Source organism: Varroa destructor, unplaced genomic scaffold (genome assembly GCF_002443255.2).
Source record: "Varroa destructor unplaced genomic scaffold, Vdes_3.0 BEIS01000007.1, whole genome shotgun sequence".
NCBI classification, from domain to species: domain Eukaryota; kingdom Metazoa; phylum Arthropoda; class Arachnida; order Mesostigmata; family Varroidae; genus Varroa; species Varroa destructor.
In genome coordinates, this window is record NW_019211460.1 from 14,906,722 (window position 1) to 14,929,879 (window position 23,158).

General features: G+C 39.7%; 1 long non-coding RNA gene across 1 annotated transcript in view; it reads left to right on the forward strand.

The window, feature by feature from the left end:
• Positions 1–8,437: 8,437 nt before the first annotated feature.
• Positions 8,438–23,158, forward strand: part of LOC147754361 (uncharacterized) — a 61,147-nt gene continuing 46,426 nt past the window's right edge. The window contains exon 1 of the long non-coding RNA XR_015316945.1: positions 8,438–9,639. This is a non-coding gene — a long non-coding RNA (uncharacterized LOC147754361). The remainder of the gene's footprint in view (positions 9,640–23,158) is intronic.

Below are 23,158 nucleotides of genomic sequence, written 5' to 3' on the forward strand. Positions count from 1 at the left end.
TTGTTGTTGTATTTGTTAAGATGATAGAGCTTCAACTTGTAAACTTATCAATCAATGAATGAATGAGTCTTCATAGATGGGTTCTATATTATGCAATATATTATTTATGCAAAGCGTACATAACACGAGTGGACACGCTCGTTCGATGTAAATATTGATAATATGTATAATATTGTATTTAATTAGATTGCTCTTTTACGGGAATACATTTAGTTCGCCATCTTCTCGTCTTTATGAACCTACACAGTAGTAAATTTTACATGTTTAGATGAAAGTTTTAGAACTCGGGATTAGTTCACTAGGGAGAGTTCACTAAATAAAGCATTTTCCTTAATAATACTACCGCCAAAACTTTGAATTCTTAGAAAACGTATGTTGGTAGATACTTGCTCCACAGATGGCGGTAACTGAGTGACGTAAACAGCCGCGATTGACGAAGTAAGGTAATCTCCGTGGACCACTGAGTCTGCTATCTATTTTCATGCAGGTTGTGGAAAAATATCTAACAGTAACAAATAAAATATCGAAGAAGCTTATTAAATTCCGCCTGATATTTCCGCTTTCGAATGAAATTGAGTAAAACCTTTTTTACGGTTGGAGCCCTAGGGGTATCTGTAGCAATCCTGCAACTGAAGAAATCCGATGAATTAAACGTTAAAACAATTCCTATTTGTGAAATAAAATTTTCTCATTTAATTAATGCGTCTGTGTACCTTATCTAAAGTCGCAAGAGCACTTCTGACTTGTTTTGCTGCTATGCGATTAGCGCTTCCGAAAGACTTTCCACCTTGCTGATCTATCTGGCCTTTTCAATATCTATGCAACACTGTAACTAGTCCGTACACGACATCGTTAATACCCATTTTCGGGAACGCACGAATAGTCACTGACGATTTCTGAGAAAACTATCTCTTAATGCAGGATCAAGAAAATGTACAATGCTGTTGTATATTACTAACGCTGTTTTTCAACATTTCCGAGGGTCTCTTCGGCATTTTGCGGTCAGCTGCCGCACTTTTAAATTTAACATTTACCCTTCTAACACCATTACCCGATAAAATAGGATCGTTGTAATACCTTTGTATTGTAATTTGTATAACCTGTTGTTGTGTAACTATTTGTGTAACCTCTGTATTGTAAATTGCATTGAGTAAATATAGCCACGCCGAGTTATGCACACTTTTAATAACCCAAAACAAGGTCCATGTATAAAGACTCACCGATAGATTAATGAGTCCGTTTTCGGAATGGACATCTGGATGACTGCCTCACATGTGACGCTATGTACGTATCTAACTACGCAACATTTGGTGGATTTAATAGTTAGGACACAGGCAGATAGCACAATATTATGCAAAATCAAACATCAGCAGGTAAATTTTTAGGCGTAGATATGTTGATAGCTCTGCCGAAGTATGAATTTGCTTGCTTCAACATATAGTACGGATCAGATACTGCGCTGTACCCGTTGAGCTTTGTTTTTATGCAGTACCTACACAATAGGTATAGCATGATTGCTGACCTCGACACTTTGCTGAACAAGCTTGCAGAAAGATCAGCTGGCGGACCCAGAGGAATGGGTCTGATAATTGTTATTCAGTTTCTTTGACGGTATTTTTTTCAACATACATACATAAAACATGACTTTAGTATCACCTTATTAATACTACAAATACGTAAGTTTCGAACGAGATGGGTGATTCCTGTTCAAGTTGTATAATCTAATAAAATTACACGAAGCTTATAAAGCGATTTTAGGTCACTTAATCAAATGATATTTTGCCTCGAACACGATACACGATACAAGTTGAGCAGCTTAATGCGCAGCTAACTTGTCCTTTTCTCAACAATAACAAATATTAAGGAACTTTTACAAGTGACAACATTAAATTGGGCCTGATGTATTACGATCCTTCTCATGCGTATGGCTATCTTGGTAGCAACACTCTATTGTACTTAAAAACATACCATGATAACCCCAAAAGGATAATCAGACATTATACGGATGGCTTACTTTGCGCACCCAGTGACCAGGTTCACCGTTACCGTATTGCTAATGACTGAACATCGTCTCGCATTAGCTGTGTTTGGGTGCGTCCTTCTGGAACTGCAGGAAATCGATTAAACGGTATCGAACGTCTATGATATTTAAAGGAGTGGTACCAATAACAGCAGACGGCGGTAGTAACGATGCATTTGCGGTGATCGAGTTCGCTGCTATACTTATATTATGTGCCTACATAAAATGAAATGTGGCCTTTTGACCTTATGGATCAGCTCACGAGATTTAAAAACAACTGAATTTTGTAAGGTACACAGTACATAACACCAAGGCATCTTGTTATTCAAGATATGAAGTCACACACTAATCACAAATCGTACGATAAGTTCTTGCGAGAAACCCTCAATGTTATCTAATACGGATAGGCTCTTTTGTAAATATCTTAGGAAACATTACGACAACGCCGGTCACAAACTCGTTCAAGTCACCAGTGATAAACGGCTAGACTAGACAACCCTTTGACGGGAACATTCTATAGACGTAGATAGACGAAAAGCGTATCTCATACTTTTTGCCTTACGGATTATATGCAAATTCCTTTAATTGAAAAGTTCTCCTATAAAAATTCCTCCTTAATACAATCAAATGCATTCAACAGGCTATCACATTTAAAGAGACTTGTGCATAAAGTTTTTCGGGAACTAGATGATGACCCTAAGCGCGTGACCCCATTTCGAGGAACGTTTTTTGGAGGAATGAACGAGGAATTTTTGTTTCTATACCTGCTTGCACACGGAGTGTTCTAATGCTGATGGATGAGCCTCGCATACTACAGCACGACGCCTTAGGCCGTTACGCAATGACCTGGCAATATAAGGGGAATAATCAAATCGATTTCCCTTAGTATTGGCTAAGAGGCTATAAAAATAAGTTTGCTTGACAGTTTATCTACGCAGTTATTACAAAATAGAAACAAATGGCTAACTATCTATATAATAGATTACACATTGGGGTAGTACATTTCGTTAAGTTTTGATAACCTGCTTCACTTGGCTGGCTCATGCTTTATAACTATACTGGGAGCCTCTTAATCTGTTATATCATAACTCTCATAAGTTGTCTTATGGCAATGGCTGACCGCGTTTTTGAAGGACCAATCAATCATGCAGGGATATTTGTTTTTACATTAAAAAGAAAGGCTCGATGTTTCTTATTTCTGCGTTGGCATCTAACGGCCGTTGTTCTGATCACCGCGTCGCACTGATCTGATTTGTTTTTGATGATGAGTTTTTTTCCTGCCATGAGCAGGCCGAGATAGCAGCAAAGGGAATATTTGTTTTAGTATCGGTATCGAAAAACAGTGACTCACACCTACAGATATAGACATTTTGTTGCTTTAAGATGCGAGTGTGTCTTTGCAGAACGATCAATTAATTATACTATAATTCCTCTGTATGTGTTTCGATGTGGTCGTTCTTAGCTTTGCATCGATACAATGGGAGGGATGTTTGCTCAGTTGGATGGACAGCTCACGCTTAAGACCTGTCTAGTGTCGAAAAACCTTATCGCCCAGGAGACACGTAAGCGCAATGTCAGTTTTGTAGTGTTCATGAACACCTAGATCACTGCTTCCAGTAAACGGCCTTCTGCACAATTGAGAATTGCCGAGTGCATCATCTGGGCTGGTTTGCATTTTCGTTCACAAAACAGATACCATAGGGTACATATCTACGTGTTGGTATAACCTATCGCGAACGCGACTCAAATAAAATTGTCATAAACGTATCCGTGCACGCGTCCTAGGCAAACGAGTTTGTGATCAAAGAACCTACTGTCGCAAAAATTTCATTCAACAAGAACGCTTATAATATCTACGCCGTCCTATTACTGTTATATGTGTTCCAGTTACCAATAGTGCGTATCATGCGGCCGCATAGCTATAATTACCCTTGTAAAGTCTGCATAGCGGGCCAGTACACAGTCAAATCCAGTCATCCGTGTGATTATTTTAATTGCAAATATACTACCTTATATGATCTTCGAAAGAATCGAATGTTGCCCGATATGTATGAAAGTACGTTGTACATTGATAGAATATGGTCTCTGCAACCCTTTGAAACCCACCCAAATGTTTCAACCCACAAATTACACCAGCCGCACGAATGAAGTACAAACTTCGAGGCAAGTGCGTCTGTGCGTCATTCTAGTTAACATATTTGCACTAGCCGGTATTGTATCAGAAACTCGTGTAAGCCAGGTTCTCTGTGATGGCGTGCAAAAGTACTTAGGCTAACTAGGTTCGCTACTTGCTTCGATATGTGGCAAAGTTACTACATAGAATTATTCTCCATCTTTAGCATATACATACAAACAAAATATATTTTAGGACTGGCACCATCGATTACCACATATCCAAAGTCTCATAGCAACGCCAGCATTTCAGCTAAAACGGCGGTCACATAGAAACTGCCAAAGCATCCTTTATCTGTATCGCGCTATTGTGCGATAAAAAAAAAAGCTAGATAGTTTGTAAGCGAGAAATCGGCACTTACCTTAAACTGGCTCAAGCTCGTCAATCATGAAATCGGTCAATCTTACTCCTGTTTATAGACTAGTAATTAATTTAATTACTATAAATAAGATTTTATTAGATAATATTAATTAGGCCACCATCTATAATTTCTGATCACATTGTTACACATACGTCAATAGTACGGAACTTTTGCTGTCCTGTATTCGCATTAACTCTCGCCATTTGTGATGCGTAAAATAGGTTTGAATTAATGAATTGATTATAAAATCGTACCCGTCTCACCATAAACACTCTATAGCTGGCTGACAGTGTTGCAGAACCTAAAATTGAGGTCGAAGTTAACCGACTTTATCGGAAGCTTATCGCACGAGCATACCTCATAACAATGTTACACTCCCTAGCAAACGATGAAGCCTCTGCGAACCCGGTTGAACAGATATATTTAGCGAAGTGTTTTACAATTATAGTTTAATTAGAAACCCCATTGACTCACTAGCAAATGTTCGGCTGCTATATGTTAACGTTTAGAATATGGTCTGTTCATAAATTTATTATGGGAATAAATTTATGTGTCGATTTCAATATGTTATCGTAGAAATACTCTGAAGCCCTCCGCGTCACTATTGGACAGGTATTGTTTCACATGGCGACAAGGTGTATAAGTTTTAACTTCACTAAAATGCCATATTTCATGTCGTAACAAGGCTATTTCGTCATTGTTCAGGAATAATTGAAAAAAGTTTGTAGGCTATCTTTACATGCTCTTAAAGACGTGCTGGGCGCACGGCATTCAGGTGCCTAACTATTGACGCGACCTTATGCGTTTCAGAGTCCAGTATAATTCACGGCGTTTTGAATTGAAGTAAGGTAGCCACTTACAAACTTTTATTTTTAAATCAATACGCGCCTAAGTTCCATTTTTACCCTACTGGATGTTTCTCATCAACAAATGTAGTTTGGCTCAATTTTTTAGCCGACTCTGTCTCGAATAAGAACGAAAAATTCTTTCGTCAATGCCGAAGCTGCTAAACCGTGACGAGGTAAACCTATAGGATAGTTGTGTAATGGTAAATATTTAAGTAAATCATCTAAAAGCTAAGCAATTTTTGTCTGCGTCCGACGTTGTCCATTCGTTCTATCTTTCACCATAAGGCGGCTCACACAAGGTTTATAATGTCCGACTTTCGTATCAGTTAACGACCTACGCTATAATTAGCTTTGTTTACATTATATCATTTACCCGAGTCTGTGATTCTGGCTTTATGTGAACTTGTGAAAATTCTCACTAAAACAAACTGGCGATTTGGTCATGATCCACCTGTAAAATCTATGCGGTACAAGTCGACTATAACAAAATCAGCGCACAACACAGGATTACCCGTCGTGTTTACAACAGCTGTAACAAATCTTTCAATTATCGAACACTACAAAGTCGCTTATTGTGGGGATCATTATTTCTGGGCGTCGGCAACTGATATTTATCTACAGACGGTCAAATGATAGACCCAGCTAGGTCTATCAAAAGGCTATTGATATTCGTCATTTCCTGAACTTGTACTACTCGGCCTTTATCGAAAGCCCAACGAACTCCATCTTTAACGGTAGAAGACGTTTCCGCATGGTTGTATTTGGGAATAATCAAACCTATGAAACTGTGTGCCCTTCATTCAGAGAGCATTTCGCGAACGCTACATCAGTAGAGTTGTGTGTAGATGCTACTTTTTAAATGGGGGCAAAGAGACCGTACGTTACTGAAATGTTGAAGTCATTAAAATCATTAACTTCATTCAAGGATTTAAACTTTTCGGACTGTTGTTTTTGCTTGAAAATACACAGTGTTAGTTATCTTGTATTATCTTGGTTGCTATCAGTGTATGTTAATCTAGGCTTTTATTCAGCAACATATGCAACACACTTCCCGTTAGATTAGGTGCCTCAATTCTACCTGAACGAAACGGCTGTTCAGTTAGACCTAATTCGGCTTCGTTTGACACCCCTTAAGCACAATTAAAGTGATTCTATCTCATATAAAACTGGTTAGAATGTAATCTAGTTTCTCTTATCCGTTATAATTGCTACCGACTTTTGAAGAATTATGAGTACGTTTTCAAGCATAATCTTCTGCCTCCGTCCTGGCTTCTCTTTATGACTTGGGCAATATATTAGCACAGCAAGCTGCTATAAGAAACCAGACAAAATTCATCCGTGCGGTAGGCGTAAAGCGATTAGAAAGGGTAGCGCGCCAAGTTTCAAATTTAGCGCGTGCAAACGAGCGTATAGCTGGTATAGTGGACAAAGTGTCATTTATAGTTGTGCTATCAATGAAAAAAACGGGCAGCAAAACCATTATTTAATCTTTAATCCATTTAATTTTAATACAACCCTGTTAACAAGTTATGTACCCATCTGGGTTGAGGCTAAACTGACGCGTTACGGTGGTGTCCTTTACTACGGCTTAACAGAATTTGAATCTCGCAAATACGTGACATGTTATAAACATGTATATTGGAACACAACAGACGTTAATTATTATCAACGTATATAGTTTAGTAATATTAGTTAATGTTTCTTGTTAGCGGAAACTGTGGCACGTATTTTCATTTATTGAGATAGAGAGAGATTATTTGACCGGTCGTCTTTATGCTTTTTATAGGGAATCCTTATAAATGATACCCGAACTAGGGATTGCAAATGAATAACAATGAACTTACAATCGCATAATTTTTGATTTTTCCCCTAGTGCTTGTACTTTTTCGTGAAGATTCTTAATAGAACGCAGATGCCCGCTCTAGAAAGTTGTAAAATCTTAGACTCTCATTCACCAGTTGACAATCTATGCGCCAACAATTCGTCGGAATTTACAGATTTGGTTACGGACGCGCAGAACGTATCTATGAAGAGGTCCAAGTTTTGCAATAGCACGGCGGAACGCTATTAATGCCATAGAGACGACTCCCCAGCGATTCCCCGCGCCGTGCTTATTTTTGCCGCCAGCCCAAGAAAAGCGGCCAGAATCAATTTGCACTACGGAAACCGAAACTGTATTTTTATAGACCTATTTTTTTTATAAATAGATTTGAAAACTCATTTGACGAACATGGTAAACCCGTCGAGCAAACGAAGTTATAGAAATTTAAGCATTTCATTATTGAGTATTATATTTTCTGCAGGTTATCGCAGTTGCACCGAATACTTTCAATGTGTATTTGCTTTCAATGATTTCACCGTATACAACGCAGTCTGTCGTGGGGCTATACGTATCCACTATTCTCAAGCAGAAGCAAGCTTGTCACCGCAAACGGCAGAGTTAAAGTAAATAGGATAAGCAGCTTTTGAAATAATATGAAAATGTCTGCGCCTGTTCTTTTAAGGCAAACGCAATCCGAAAATCTTCTAAATGCCGTACGAAACCCTTCCTATGTATACTTCATTTTATGATGAATTCATCCCATAAAGACCAGATTACTATTGGTCGATACAATGTCTTCTGTGCTTATTTTTCTTTGCAATCATTGTTGATTATACGACCGGCAACGGCAAGCTCCTATCTTTCAGTAGCGCACGTCTTACATTATAATCTCTATATTCCAAGGAGCTAGCAGTCCTTTGTACGATGACGATTATTATATTTTGTTTTCTCGCTGCTCCACGACGCTTCGAAGCGAAATTTTCTATGTTAATCATGAGACCATTTTATTAATCTATTATTGCGTCGCTACTTAGCACAGCTGGGACCTTCCGCCATATGCAATCCACTTCCTTTCGTTCCGATAAATTTCTCTGTGTTCTTTAATCAACAACGACCGTGTTGTTGCTAGCATCCTACAGTTGAATCTATTTCAACAGAAGCATTCCGCTGGGCTAAGCCTATCATGATCAAAAGTAAAGCGCCCGCAAAGCAGATCTATCTCCCATATGTCTATATGCAGGAAGCCGTAAGCCCGTGAGTTAGTCCGATATATCTATATGCGTGTATTTGCTTGGAATGTGTGGTTCAAGTATAGGTTCTTTGGCATCCCATCCTTGTGGCATGCCTCCCTGATCTTTGTTTTCCTCCTCTGGCTCGTGCGGTTTTTGCTTTTCATGTTTGTGCATGTCCGGAAACGTATGGGAGGCATGTGTTATTTCGCTTATCGCTTGTGATATCACAGATGATGCTACCAGTGTCCGATGCTAAGGACAAGATTAGTGGCCTTTGCTGTTGGGTCGAAGCGGGCTGCACTCAGACGCGTCCATCCGTCAAATTGGAAATGGTCAGTAACGTTCATCGTCCGCTTTGCCTCAACCGCTTGTCTCTTGTAGCAGCAGCGGAGGTGACAATTGTATCGGTAGTGCCGGCAACAACAAGAAAAGTGCGAGCGAGAAATGGGTAGACTCAAGGAGGTATCACAGCTACCGGTGTAACCCTTTCTTTCAGGCTATAAACCAAAGGCAACACGTCGTCTCACTCCGCGTTAGCCCATTTGTTGGATAAAAATGACTAAAAAAAACAGCGAAAATCCTATAGTTTTGTATTATAACTGCTGTTCCTGCTACTTCTATTCCGCCTTCGGTAGCTGCTACTGCTTTGTGAGCTGTCACCAACAGCGCAACAAAGGCAGTCGCGGCATACCAAATGGCAAATGGCCATCATCGACCTTCAGAGACTGTGCCTACACGGTTGTACACTCTTCAACGTCTCGTTTTAGCTGTCAGCGACAAACCCGAAGGATCATGACCGTCATGTGGTCGAAGCAGGAACCAATGGTGAACTAGGGAAGACGCAGGAAAAGAAGGAAAAAGTATGTCTCATATCCTCCAGCCAGCTCTGATCCGGCGCGATAATACACTGACAGTTTGAGCCGCATGTGGCATAGGATATTAGGGCATCGTGGCAGGAAAAAGTTACTGTGGCCATCCTGTCGCCTTGCGAGTAATGCAATTCGTCCGGGAGACGACGTGTGTCCATTGTATGAATTGACGAGGAAGCTAGACCGGCCAAGGTGAGGAAAACCGTCCTCGCGATAGTACGCCAATAACGTGTTGACCTACTAAATTAAAAAGAAAATGTGAGATGAACTGATACCGAACATTTCATCGTCGTGCTGGCGTGATGTCTAATGAGGTGAGTGACACCGGACGTAAAACCCAAACCAATATATTTAGTTGGAGAAAAGTTGCAAGGAGCAGGTAAATGGTACGTTGTCGCCAGAGGTTACTACCCAACTTCTAAGTCAGCACTACTAAGTTAAGAAGATAAAGATTTCCAGCCTCACGCATTGTAAACGTGGAGCGGAGGATGAGCCGAGAGAAGTCGTTGCACGGCTTACCAAAATAGCTGATGCAAATATTATGTAGTGATAAGTAGTAAAAATCGTTGTAGCACAATTTAGAACCGTATCGTATGATAACGGTCGTAGGTTATATTCGATTGCCCGAAACTGTAGCAGCATTGTATGACAACAAAGAGAAAATCCAGTGGTGGTCCAAATGTGTTCAATGAAACTATACGTGTTGGCTGATTCGCTTACAGGATCCTTACTGCATGTAGTATTTTGCAACAAAGTAACCTTTGGCCGCGGCCGTCTTTCCGCATAACAGTAAACACACACGTACCGACTTTGTCTGACACTGCCGCACTAGTGGCTTCCCATTTTGTTCCGACATTGTGATGCTGTCTCCTTGATATACTTTCCATAAATACGAAATTAGAACTTCTATTGGGAATTCGAACTCTATCGTATCAGCAAATGGATGTCGCGGAAAGCAAAATTTGGACAGACCTTATTGGCAACGCTCTATCATAAACTAAGTTAGCCTGAATTACTCAATATCATTTCGTATAAATCTCCACAAGGCTACCGTCCGCTGTTAATACGAGCGAGTTGGTACTGGTTTTACTGGACAACCTCTCGTATTTGTCTAGCGTACCTAGGCCCCAGCACATCCCAAAAGTGCCAGTAACCATACCTGGATGTTCTCCATAAAAGACCTATGTCCTATAAGCAACAAATCGACGATAATGAAGTGTTCTTCCGCAAAAAACCGCTATCTGTGAATCATTTATTGCGAAACCATTACGTTGTTAACCCGCGGCTACAGCATACTTGTCAAATTTCGTTCTCTTTTGGGCATCTGCTTTATAATATGTTTGTATTTTATAACCTCACTGAACTGGGACGAGATGTCGTGGCAAATGCTTCGTGGCAGACCGCCTTACCATTTAAACCTGTCGGCCTGCTTGAGATGTTCCGGTGGCTTACCCTGTGAAGCAACGTAGCAGACTTCTTGAGGAAAAATTTTGCCTGAGGTCGATACCTTCCCCGTTTTGTACTGCAGCTATACCTAGTTGTAAGTTTCAGATAACTATGCTTTGCGAGAGTAGGCGTAAATTGCAAATAAATAAATTATTAGGCAGGTTAGTGTTTTAGTAACCGGTGAACTACCCGATGATATTCAGTTAACATCCGAAGAGCGGACCAATAATACAATTGTTTTTCTGTGCTTGTCCATCGTAAATTTAATGGACTAACGGTAGGACTGTGATTAGGGCTGTAAACGCCGCTACATAATTATTACAACTGTATAGTTCCCTTTTAAGTATACTCTGTGTGGAAGCGAATCATTGGGCCATTTTGTGCGTACTATCTATGAGAAGGCGGAGCTGCCCCCCCTTCAATACAGCTCTTCAATAGGCGATCACCATTTGGTTTGGCATGTTAGAACTTTTCAGTGTAATCCAACAACCATCTGCTGCTTCACAGACGACAACTGTTCGTTTGTGGTACTGCACGCTATAGTATTTTATAAAGTAACGCTTCTGTTTAGACCTAGCTTTCAAAGGCTAAAGCGAAACAATAATCTGTACACAGAAGAGTGTGTGATCTTATACAAAAAAAAAAAAAGAAAGCTATACGCCATTTGCGTATCTTACTTTCGTTCAAACGCCATTCATCGAGAGTTCCAGACACCGGGTATCGTTCCGCGTGACAGTTCGATGCAACCTCGAAGTTTGTTAGGAAGTCCATTTTATTCCACAGGTTTTCCCTCATTTTATTAGTAAGACATCTACGTAAGCACCCGGCCAAGCGGTGGAGCACACGATGCAATTTCGAGCTTAGACTTATTCAACAGATGCAACGTAGCTTTGTCCGGAGTATTTCGCCGCAACAACGATGCTTTTAACGATCTATATATGAACAATAGATATTTGCAACTAATTTCCAATGAGAAGACAGGTGCAAGCATTTTCAAGCCCCACTAACGTTATTAGTTATGCTATGGCCATGAAATATCTTCCACTGGTGCACGTAGAACTTAAATATAATATGAACATTGACTTCTTCCTCGAAAACTGATTTCAATGAGTTCCGTTGTGATGCCATACGAGCACTGGATCTTCGGTTGGCATTCCTCTTCACTAAGCGAGATGTCGTAAAATTTCTTTCAATGCTATAATCTTATTATAATCTAAAGTATTAGCAATAACGACGCCTATTACCCTGACAATCTACGATTGAGTAATTCGTCTTAGCATTTGATAACGGTGCCCCCTAACTGCTGCAGGGATTAACTTAGACCATGGAGAGATTTGTCAAAAAATACAAATAGGAACATGTCATAGGAAAAGCAGTCTAAGCGAGTAGATCGATACGCCACTGCCGACATCTGGCGTGGACAAGGTCCAGCGGAAGTGTCGACGCTGAAGCGAGGCCTGAATTTCCCCTACGTTGGTTGTTGTAAAGGCCTGTTGTCAACATTAGCTGTTGCAAACGGCAAACCTTTCTGGACATGATGACACTAGGGTGGAAGAATATGAATAATGAGGACTTGGCACCACCTCCTAATTTTTTGTCTACATCAGAGAGAACAGCAGTAAATCAATACGAGATCTGATTGAATTCGCTGGTGAGACTAAGGACGTAGAAAAGTTACTTGCAAGACAACATGTTGTACACGCCTGTGTACATTATTGATTGTCAATGCCTTGTTGCTTGCGTAGCTTACGTGTGCGGTCGTAATTTACGCAAATTTACGCTATTCAGTAACAGAATAGTGCGTGTCCAGGTGCTATGCTGCACTGTTGATTATTTGAATTAGGCAGGCTTCTCTTCGACTTCCGGCACACTGACCAAGTAGTGCACTTCAGACGAAAAAGCTGTTCAGATGCATGTAATGTTTACTATCTGAAGACGATAGGGATGCAGCGAAAGGAGCGAGTATCCGCCCCACGTCTGCTTTATTCAGTCTCATTGTTCGATCTGACATGTTATTTACAACTGCGTTTATCCGCAGCTAGTTTGTGTGACTCGGCTAACAGTACTAAAATTCTATGTTGGTAAACACGAAGAAATTGTTCGGAAAATTGTTTGAAGCTGCCTATGACTGAAACCATTTCTCTGTTGGGTTATCATTTCTCTGGGGAATTCTCTATTGTGTTATATCATTCTTTAACAACCCTGTGTTGTTTTCAACCACGTGAGTCACCCATAAAGATACCCAGACACATCGGTGCCCAGGTCTTTTTAGAGCTGGAAATTCGCCCGTTTTCGGACGACGCATGAGCATGTGCTTGCATCTGGAAGACATTTCTTGCTATGTACTTGTATTTAGCGCTTACTGGACACTTGAGACAGACGTTGCAGCTTGCTTAATCTCTCTAAAATTTGAATCTGCTTACAAACGTAACAGTCAAGGATTAGTTGTCATAGTAGTCTACCAATCCGTGTCGTTTGCCCGTAAGGGCTCCACCGAAAGCCTCCTAAAATCCATTGCGCTCTGAACGCTCGACGTAAAATTTTCCTTCCAACACGTGTGTACCTTCTACTTCACCGAACACAACGATTCGAATCGAACTTGCCTTCGACTGTAAAACAGGGTAATCAGGGCATAGGTAATGAGGTCTGTTACGTTTTATGTTTCTATTTAGATTTAATTTCAATGTGCAGCCAATGCAGAATGCTTACTTTCTGTAAGCTATAAATTATCTCGTGGGTGTGATCTATTCGAACGCAATTGTCAGTCTAAACTGAATATATACTAGGTTCTAGATGCATTTATATTGTATCGTAAATGGCATGCTTTATTAGAAGATCAGTACACGAGTTGCGTTGTCCTAACGCTTTGCATGGAGTTCGGTCATTCTTACTGAACAAATCGCAGTGAGGCAAGATAAGCAATGAAAGGGAGAATTTTTCACGGGGATGTAGCCAAACGTAACCTTTTACAAGACTGAGGTATTATCGCAGACCGAACTTCGTTAGCATCTTCAAGGGATACCTAAAACCTCGACTATGTTTTACTATACCGAGTAGCGTACATGTACGTACTATTGCAAATTTATGCATTTCAGATTAATTGTTTATTAACGAGACCGCAAACGTGACCGTTCTCCTTGTCAGTCAGCCAATACAAACAATCATTTAACTTCAACTGACCCTATTGAGCCGTGACATATTACATTATAGTCGCATCTATCTTATTAGAAAACAGGACTTTGGCGAATTCTGTAATAGTCATTGTTGTGCCAAGGCCCACTTAACCTATCATTCTTAATCGAAACATGGATATTTATAAGGTCAGTAGATAGTTATTAATTGCCAAAATACAGCATCTGCTGCATCTAATACAGCAGAAAATTTCACTATATCAGCTGTGACTACGATCCTGTCTATGTTCTATTTAATCGTAGATTTGATGTTCCAGATTGTCATCGTATCCTAAGTATCTAATGTAGCCTTTACGATGTTAATGGTTCAGAAAAAATAACTGTTTCTGAGGGGACCCGTGGACACTTCTATTTTTTTCTAGACACACACACAACCACAGTGTACACTGAGACCTTTCATATGTTTCGTAGGGGAACCGCTGTCAGCCATAGCCATAGCTATAGCAGATGGAAGGTTTTTCTAAAAAAAAACTTCCCTTATTCAGAATATTAGGGTATTCAATAAATGATGTACTCATCTATAGATTTACCTCATCTTCGTCAATGCGTCTGTACTGCATGTATAACTTGTCATGTAACAGCCTTGCCCAAGAGCAAATTTCCATCCGGGTCAATCAGACTAGCCAAATATTGGTCGAAACATATTCCTACTAGGTCAAATAACAGGCTTGTTCGTACTTAGACAAAAAAAAAAACGATCGATTAATGTGTTCGCTTTGCATTGCCGTATCCCTTTGACTGGTTGTCCTGATATATCCTTGAACTAATATAAAAGCTACTGATTTGTGGCCAATGATCGGCGGCCGAATTGCATCTTGCGGATTCTTCAAAAACTATAGCTCGTTATTGCAAGAATTTTACATTTGCTTATTTTAAATTTCATTACCCACATATTTGAATCGTCTTTCTTGTTTAAAGTTATTGCTTAAAACTCGTTTACTTCAGGTACACCGAACACTTCAAGCGCTTGTAATAGATTTTTTTTAATATATAATTTGAGAGAGTGACGATGTCCTTGTCCCATGTCGTGCTACTTTACGTAGGCAAATGACTATTACATCGTTCCCAAAGCTAGAATGACTTGCTCACTTCTACCGAGGGGTGACTGTCTCGCCAAAAGAAACGTTATTGTATCAGGGGCTATTTTCCTGTATATGCTTATTTCCCAAACAACCTAGTTTACACATATATTACTCTTCACTGCGACTCAGATGTACCGGAGTGATTACACAAGGCGGTATAGCGGCTCTGGTGAGAGTAGATCACGTGGTTTGCTATCGGGATACGGCGAGAGCTTTTTAGCGAATTCGTAGGCCCATAAATAGTCTTCGTCAACCGATTTTTCTTGGTCCAACGTAAACATCCCACCATATAAGTTCCACACTTGACCATCCATTACTAGAGATTTTATATCCGTATGCTGCAGCACTTCCAGACTGTTCGACTCTTGCTTGGCTTTTGGCTATACGCTCGGGTTAAGGAACAACAATGAGACTTGAGCGTCTCTGTTTGATTTCTCATTACCCTGTTATATACACCTACGTAGCAAAAGTGCTATTAATTAGTATCTATGAGTGTCATCGCTAAAATTTATTGCTGAATCTTCATTTGGAGCTACATCACAGCGTTTACTAGTGCTTCTAGCGATAAATCTGTCCGGCGATGAAGATCGATATTCATTCAATGGGGCCATTTATAAGTTTGATGCCGTTGCACTAATCTCTAATAAAGTCTTTAGACGTTGATACCTGCGGTTAGCTGTGTAACTTTTTTAAAGCTGCAAAACCATTGTTTGGGACACTAGGCTTGCTCCACTTTAAGTGTTAGTTATAAATGACTATTTTTATGTTCCTCAAAGCCAAAGCGGCACTATCTTCATAGGCAACCTTAAAGGTATAAAACAGGGTAACACGATTGGTATTTGCTATCGTGTAATCGTAATAAATATCCAGTGCTGTTTTTATTCGAATATCTTTGTTTTTATTTCAGTTTAAATAAACAAAGTGCGAAATTAATTTAAAATATATGGAATGATACGCGATGAATGTATGGCACACGACACCTAATATGGTGGCAAGGATCACTCCAGAAAACAGCGATGCACGTAGAAACATGTAGCCGTCTAACGGGAACGGGCAATAAAATGAATCGCGCTATCCACGATGTTGGTGTAGTTGCGTATGCTATAGAAGGCCTTCGCTGCCAACTACCGTATTTTGCAGAAAACGAGACATACTTTTGATTTCTTTGTTTCGTTAATTATCAGTGTACACAATGGATTCGTCTTCTCCTCATTTTGTTGGAAAGTAGCGATAAAGATTACGTTATATCCTCATATTGAACTATCTAACATTATTTCGAATAAATATGAAATTTCACATAAATAAAATATACGTTCTATTACAAAATTGGACCAATGGTTTCGGTTATAGTTGGACTAATACCGATGTCGAGCCTCTTGGTCTCTCTGTCAAAATCAACGTACGGCGAAAGCAACGACTCCAACAACTTCGACATAAATAGTTCATTTAGATTCTAATGCCTTTAATAATTTTAGTGTTTATTTAGTCCAGACCTCATTTAGGCCACCCGGTGGTATCCTTCCAACTTGCATATTTTTTCCTTAAGTAGATCATTGCCGAATCTATGAAATATAATTAATCAGTTATGTTAGCGTAGTGTTTTTTTTTTTTTTTTTTTTGTTTCCTATTAGTGCCAATCATTTTAATTATGTTGGTATCGTGTTGAACGCCACCGATTGCAACATGCTCTCAACTGGATCGCGTTACTGTAAATCCGCTATTCGAAACTGTGTCCTGAGCCCTATTTTGTACTATTCATCGACAAATGAATGAGTAGTTAGTTCGTCCTCTGAGGATAAGTCATCGCACACAAATGAAACTCAGCTAAAAAGCTCGATATTATTTCGGCTGGTTCTAAGAACCGGTAGGGATTCTTGTTAAGCCTAACGATATGTACGCCATGCGATAACATTTGAAAAATAGATCTAGAAACCCGAACTCAGGTACAACCGCATCGCTTGAAGCTCGAGTACTAGTCGATTTTTCATGCTTTACAATGCAAATATTTACGCCACGATATTCGAGTGTGAGCAGTGGTATATGCGAAAATTGTTGAACAAGAAACATGAATAATTGAGCAACAAACAGCCATCAACACTAAATACAGCTGCGAAAATTCCTTGTAGTTTTTATTGCTATATCTTCACAGGCTAGTAACACAAATTTATTTATCCTTTTGATTCATCAAACTATTAATCACAGATTTGAGATCTAATTAACTTCCCCTGGGCCTGGTCTACTGTTTGGATTTGAACTTCGCCGAACGAAGGAGGCAACCCGTTTATAGGCGATCCTTTCCTAGAGTTCTCGCTTTTTTTTCGAGCGGTTTGTTTCTCTGGACATGTTGCATGGACCTCATCAAGCGCAAGTCTATGGAGCAATACGTGGACGAGTACAAATAGCTCAGTCGTTCATGGTTATTTTATTTATCTATATACAAGTTATATTAATTCAGTGCGTATTGCATTAAATCACTGTATGTAATGATGAGGCGCTTTACGACTCACGTGAAAGGTTTTCATTGAATCACGGGCTGCATTCACCATTTCACTACTGCTGGGAGCTTTACGGTAGAGCACTTCTTTCAGATCCCTCAAAATCCTATAAGGTATCCATGCGGAGGAGAGCAGAAGTCTAATGATGTCTGCTTTACATTTGTTCACGCTAGAGATTGTCTGCGTATGAGCACAGCATATATTAAAATGGTCGATTATTTCCACTTATTTCATACACGGGTCAGTGTCCTGTTAGCTGGATCTTGCCTAGTGGGTGCTATCTGCCTTATACTGTGCGCAAAAAAGGCTTTATCTGATCAGCATACCTATCATGTCGACGCAGTGATCGAACCGGCTATGGATCATTGAAAATCGAGGAAAATCCCTTTAAAGGGATAATTTTATCCATCGTACCACAAAAAGCGAAGAATAAGCTACGAGTGATACAGGCCTTAAAATAGACTCCAAAAGCGGGCAGTTTAACGCACTGTCAAGATACACAAAGCAGCCTTCGCGCTGATTCGTTCCGAAGCCGGCTCTTAGTTTTCGGAAAAGCTTGAAGCGGTTTCTGTGTTTGTTTTAGGCCAGAAATCGCACTCCCACAACCTTCTAGACTCGTTCAAGATCTGTTTCTTTTTAGCTAGATGTCATCTTCTCTAGCTAGAACAGTGGTACTTATTTGGTCTCAGATGTCGTTTAAATAGAGTTTTCTCATGGTTTGCATCAGTTTATTAACGAAAGTTGCCAATCGAAATGAGATAGCTTGATCGTAGACCTATCATTTTCTCATGCTTAATTAGCCGTTAACGATTTGTTCGTTGAAATTTCTGACGTTCGCCGTAAAGCAATGCGACGTAGTATAAGACTGCGGGACGACAACGAACACGCAAGACTGAGTAGATTTACCTGCTGGTCAGAAACGTTAAAGCCGCCTTACAACAAGCAGATTGATGAGCTCAGGTAGTTTAAATCTGCAGTAAGAGCTATGCTGAAGTACACTGTTGTTGCGCCCCACTCTCGCGCATTAAACGAACGGATTTTCCTGACGATCGGGCCCGGTACGCCTATTGTGGCTGGCCAGGGCCGCATTAACTCGGCGAAAAAAAACATTTATTTCTAGCGTGAATGTTATTGCAGAGTTGCTGTCGTTGTCCTATTTCCGTATGAAAAGATTTGTGCGATGGCAATAACTTCTTAGGGACGCTTAAGTATCCTAAGCGGTGGATTCTGTGGGGAGCCAACACACTTGTATAAATTTGCTCGATTACAAGATAGTCCAAAAATTATCTCTGAATTATAGGGTTGAATAGGAATGCATCAGGTACTTGGCGCTATTTTTTAATATGTGTATTCAGCAATAAATTTACTATTCGTTCAGTCAACCAACTGATATTGGTGCGTTGACAAGTGGACGCTATCGACAGAGTGCAACATTTCCCATATAACGATTTCATAGTAAAAACAAGTTTTTCGGTAACCGAACTCACGAGTTTTATCCTCTCTTGAACGTAGAAAGCATCAAGTTGAAAAGCATCTAGTTTGTTCATTGAAAAATTAGATGCTTCGTTGGGTGTACCAATTTCTAAAGAAGAAGTAAGTGATGTTTTGATATAACTGAGTGGTGTTACGCGAAACATAATAACTAGAATCTGTATTGTTAAGTGCAAGGTATACTACCGAAGCCTAATAAAGCATAAATACTAAGTTACTTTTCCACTCGGGTCAACTCCTGTACATAATATGTCAATTTTCCATTGATGTCCTAACGACGTCCGTGTTCTAGTAGATGTGGGCAGATCGAAAATGGACCTCGCTGTCCAGGCACTGCAAGTGGTAACGCATCGTTTAGAAAATTATCATCTGTATAAGGATAGTTGTTTAAGAAGTGTAGCAATAATTGCCTCTTATAAGCGGATTTGTTTATTGTAAATTTAATTTTTTTTTGTTTAATCGAATCTATAAAGCATGATAATAATATCCGAATTGAATTCGCTACCAAGTTAGCCGCTCTAAAAAGCACACAGATTATACTACCGGCAGAAGCTGGTCACGCAGCAATGGGTTTAATTCGTTGCAGCTATAGCCTTGAATAGCCTGTCGGCACACAGCGACCGCTAGGACTTAAAGGGTAGGTTCACTAATGTATGCATATTTGTGGTTCAGCCTGCATAATAGCAAAATTCCTGCATCCCGGACAAATTTTAGGATCCATCAGTTCGTTATTATTCCAGTGAGGCCAGCAAGATAAGGGATTGGTTATTGTCTAACCTTCGTCTGGTAGCCACTGGTGAAGAATACTGACCAGCTGGTACCTTACTACTTCGTCTACTGGCGTAGTTCTTCTCAAACACTATGCCTACCTTCCGCCATCTGTCGGTTCCGTGAATTCAAATCGAAAATGCGCCAGGTTTCTCTACAGAAACAACGCGGCTCAACGCCATTTGCTTTTTACTGAGGAAAAAGACCGCAATTTTTAATATCAAAATGTGCTATTTTTAAGCTTCTATTATCTCTAATAGTTTAAGCAAAGCCGCCAGTCCCTGTTATCGACAATAATTATAACGGAAATCACTACGCGCTTATCTATTACCCTAGTTTGTAGAAGGAAATAAAGACTGGCATTTATTGAGTTTATTTGATGCAGTCAAAAATGCTTCATTTGTTGGCGACAAGCAGCATTAAACCCAGGGTTTATGAGAGATGCATCAGGGACATCGAAACGTCCATGTACGTTTTTGTTAAATTGTCAATTGGATAATTAATTAATACCTATATCCGATAAGTGCTTTGATATTTCTAGCCTGATTACGTCACAAAGGACTACAGAGGTTAGAAGTTGTCAGCAGCAGACGACAGAAAGGATATACCTGGAACAAGTACGCTAATATTCTATTAAGCCCTCATTTTTCAGAGCGTATACTAAAAGCAGAATCAACTGCTGATCTGATTGTGTTTCGGTGACTTTTATGACGGATATATTTGATGATACGATATTACAAAGCATCTATAGAAAAACTAACATAATAACAATAATAATCGGTCAGTAACAGACTGAGCTTGCTCTCCATAATTTATTGATCACTATGACAGTTTCACCATGCGGCCTAAACTTAGGCCCAACATAACCAAACGCGTAACATAACGTCGCAGACTAGTAACAAATAGAAAATGGAAAAAAAAAAGAAGGAAAATTACGTGGCAAAGAACGAGTTCTTGGACGCCGCCAAAGTGCGTATGATCTTATAAGAACGACACTTTTAAATAACGTGTATTTTTGTGTGGCATGAAACAATCAGTGAAATTCGCTTACTTTAAATGGAGCATTTGTTCCAAGATTCTAGGTGTGGTGTATAATACGATAATACCAAGCCGACGTTGGAGGCCATTAGGAAGCGGTATTAGTACTGCACTTCGCGTTTGAAATTTTTTCGCGATGTATTTTGCCAATTTGTCTTTCATTATACACACTACTTACCATTGTTGGGCTTTGCAAAGTTATTTACGAGAAATACCAATGCATCGGTTGATTGCACTGGGTTGTGCCGACCCGGTTTGTAAATTATAAAGCTACAAGGGACGACAATGTGAGTAGCATGTGATAGGTAAGTCAAACTTGTGAAAAGTGAAGAATATCAGAGTAATATCTAATATCACTTTGTTTTCCTTTAAGAGGGGGCTATAACGTTGAAATAGTGTTTTTGTGAACTACGCAATTCTGACTATGGAAGAAATCGCTTGCTTTACTACCTAAAGTAAAAATATCACCTATGTATTTTGTTGTACAACCATATTTATGGGCTTTATTCATTTTCCTTCGTGTTTTTGGTTAACTTTTTATCATTTACCATACGAGAATCCTAATTATACAGTTGACTCGTCTGCACTAGGCCCTCTGTAGCTGTTCAACCGTTAAGAAACTTCAAGTCAATATAAATTATCCGCAGCCACCGATGGAATATATATTTCGAGTTATAGGCTCATAAATACGTATTTTTTTTTTCATCTTTTCGCAATCACCTAAGAACATATAATTTTGTTTTGAAAAAGAAAAATAACTTGTTATCGATGTGCTAAGGTAAGGAAAATATATGGCATCGAGTTGCGTTCGGATATACATATCCGACGATCACCACTAGTATTCCTTGAGAATTCGACCGAAAGTCAGCCTCGTAACTACTTAGCTCAAATAAAACTAGTATATACGGTGTGCAGTACGACATATATATATATATCGTACGTGTAGAAGTTATCGGTCCCTAAACACGCTTGCGAATAGTTCGTAAATTTTTGCTGCTGCTCTGATGGGGTGTACGCAAATAAGGGAACGGCAAGTTCTGCAGATTTCATAGGTTTTCAAAGTGAGTCGTGGGGGGGGGGGGAACGCCTTATCTTTAATAGAATAAAACATACGGGATTTGTTGAGATAAGCTATTTCGAACCCCTTTATTCCTAAAATGGACTTCTCAGAGGTTCTGGCTGCTTATATTTGCAATAAAAATCTATGCGTTTTATTCTATAGGGGTGGTGACGTCGTCTAGGTAAAGAGGTTGTCATTACTGCGTTGTTTCTCCCAGTTTCCATAGAAAGTTAAAGCAGAGGTTTCCTTTAAAGGTACGCACAATACGACTTCAACGAGAGAAGCAGCAAGAAAAGAACTCGACCTCCAAAATGCAGTTTTTATCGAGCAAAACAGACATGTTATAAGCTATACACTTTCTAAAGCACTACTCAGGCTACCAACACCAGATAAAACGTACTCAATCTCGTCGAGGACTATTTTTTTCATTTTCGACCTACATCAGTTCTTACCAAGCAATCATAAAAATGCGGGTGCCCGAGGCAGTCGATGGGTAAGGTCCCACATTAAAATCTTGAACGATCAGTCTCTGCTGATTGCCAGTCAACTGGCTCGTGCTTACTACCACAGGCAATTTTACCCACCTATAAAACGACAGGTAAACGCTGTTATCTTGGCCAAGTCAGCCTCATAGGGACTCTACAGCAAACTGGCGGCTAGGCGGGCGCAAAAATTATGCCTGACGTCAAGGCCGCACTTGTGTGTTAGCGAACGTAGCGATTTGTAGTTTATAGCTTAATAACACGCCGTTCTAAAGGTCCTTCTTCGAGCCTGCTTAGAGAAAAAACATCTCAAAAATGTTTATTTAATTTCATCGAAGCAAGCCGCCGCAGTCAAGATGTACTAGTATATAACGGACTTTTGAAGCAACAATTACTCTTAACGTTGTTACGACTAACATTTGCGTTGAATGCTATAGTACTGTGAGAGTATGCCACGCAGGCGGTTACTCAATATAGTAATTTAATGGAAACAGTCTTCAAGGCCAACAAGAAGAATCCTTTATCCAGATATATTAATACGATAGAGCAGCAGAACAATCAGCCCCTAATACTACAAGTAGAAGATCTATAAAGAAAAAAACTGATACAGATGCTGGTATCAACCGGATGATTGTTCGGTGCCTAAGTTGTATTGTAATAAAGAAACGTATCATCTTTGGTCTAGTACACGATCTTGGCAAAAATGCCAAACGGGGTAGCACGCATCATTACTTGCCAAAACTGAACGAAGATTTACGAATTAGATGCAATTTAAATTAC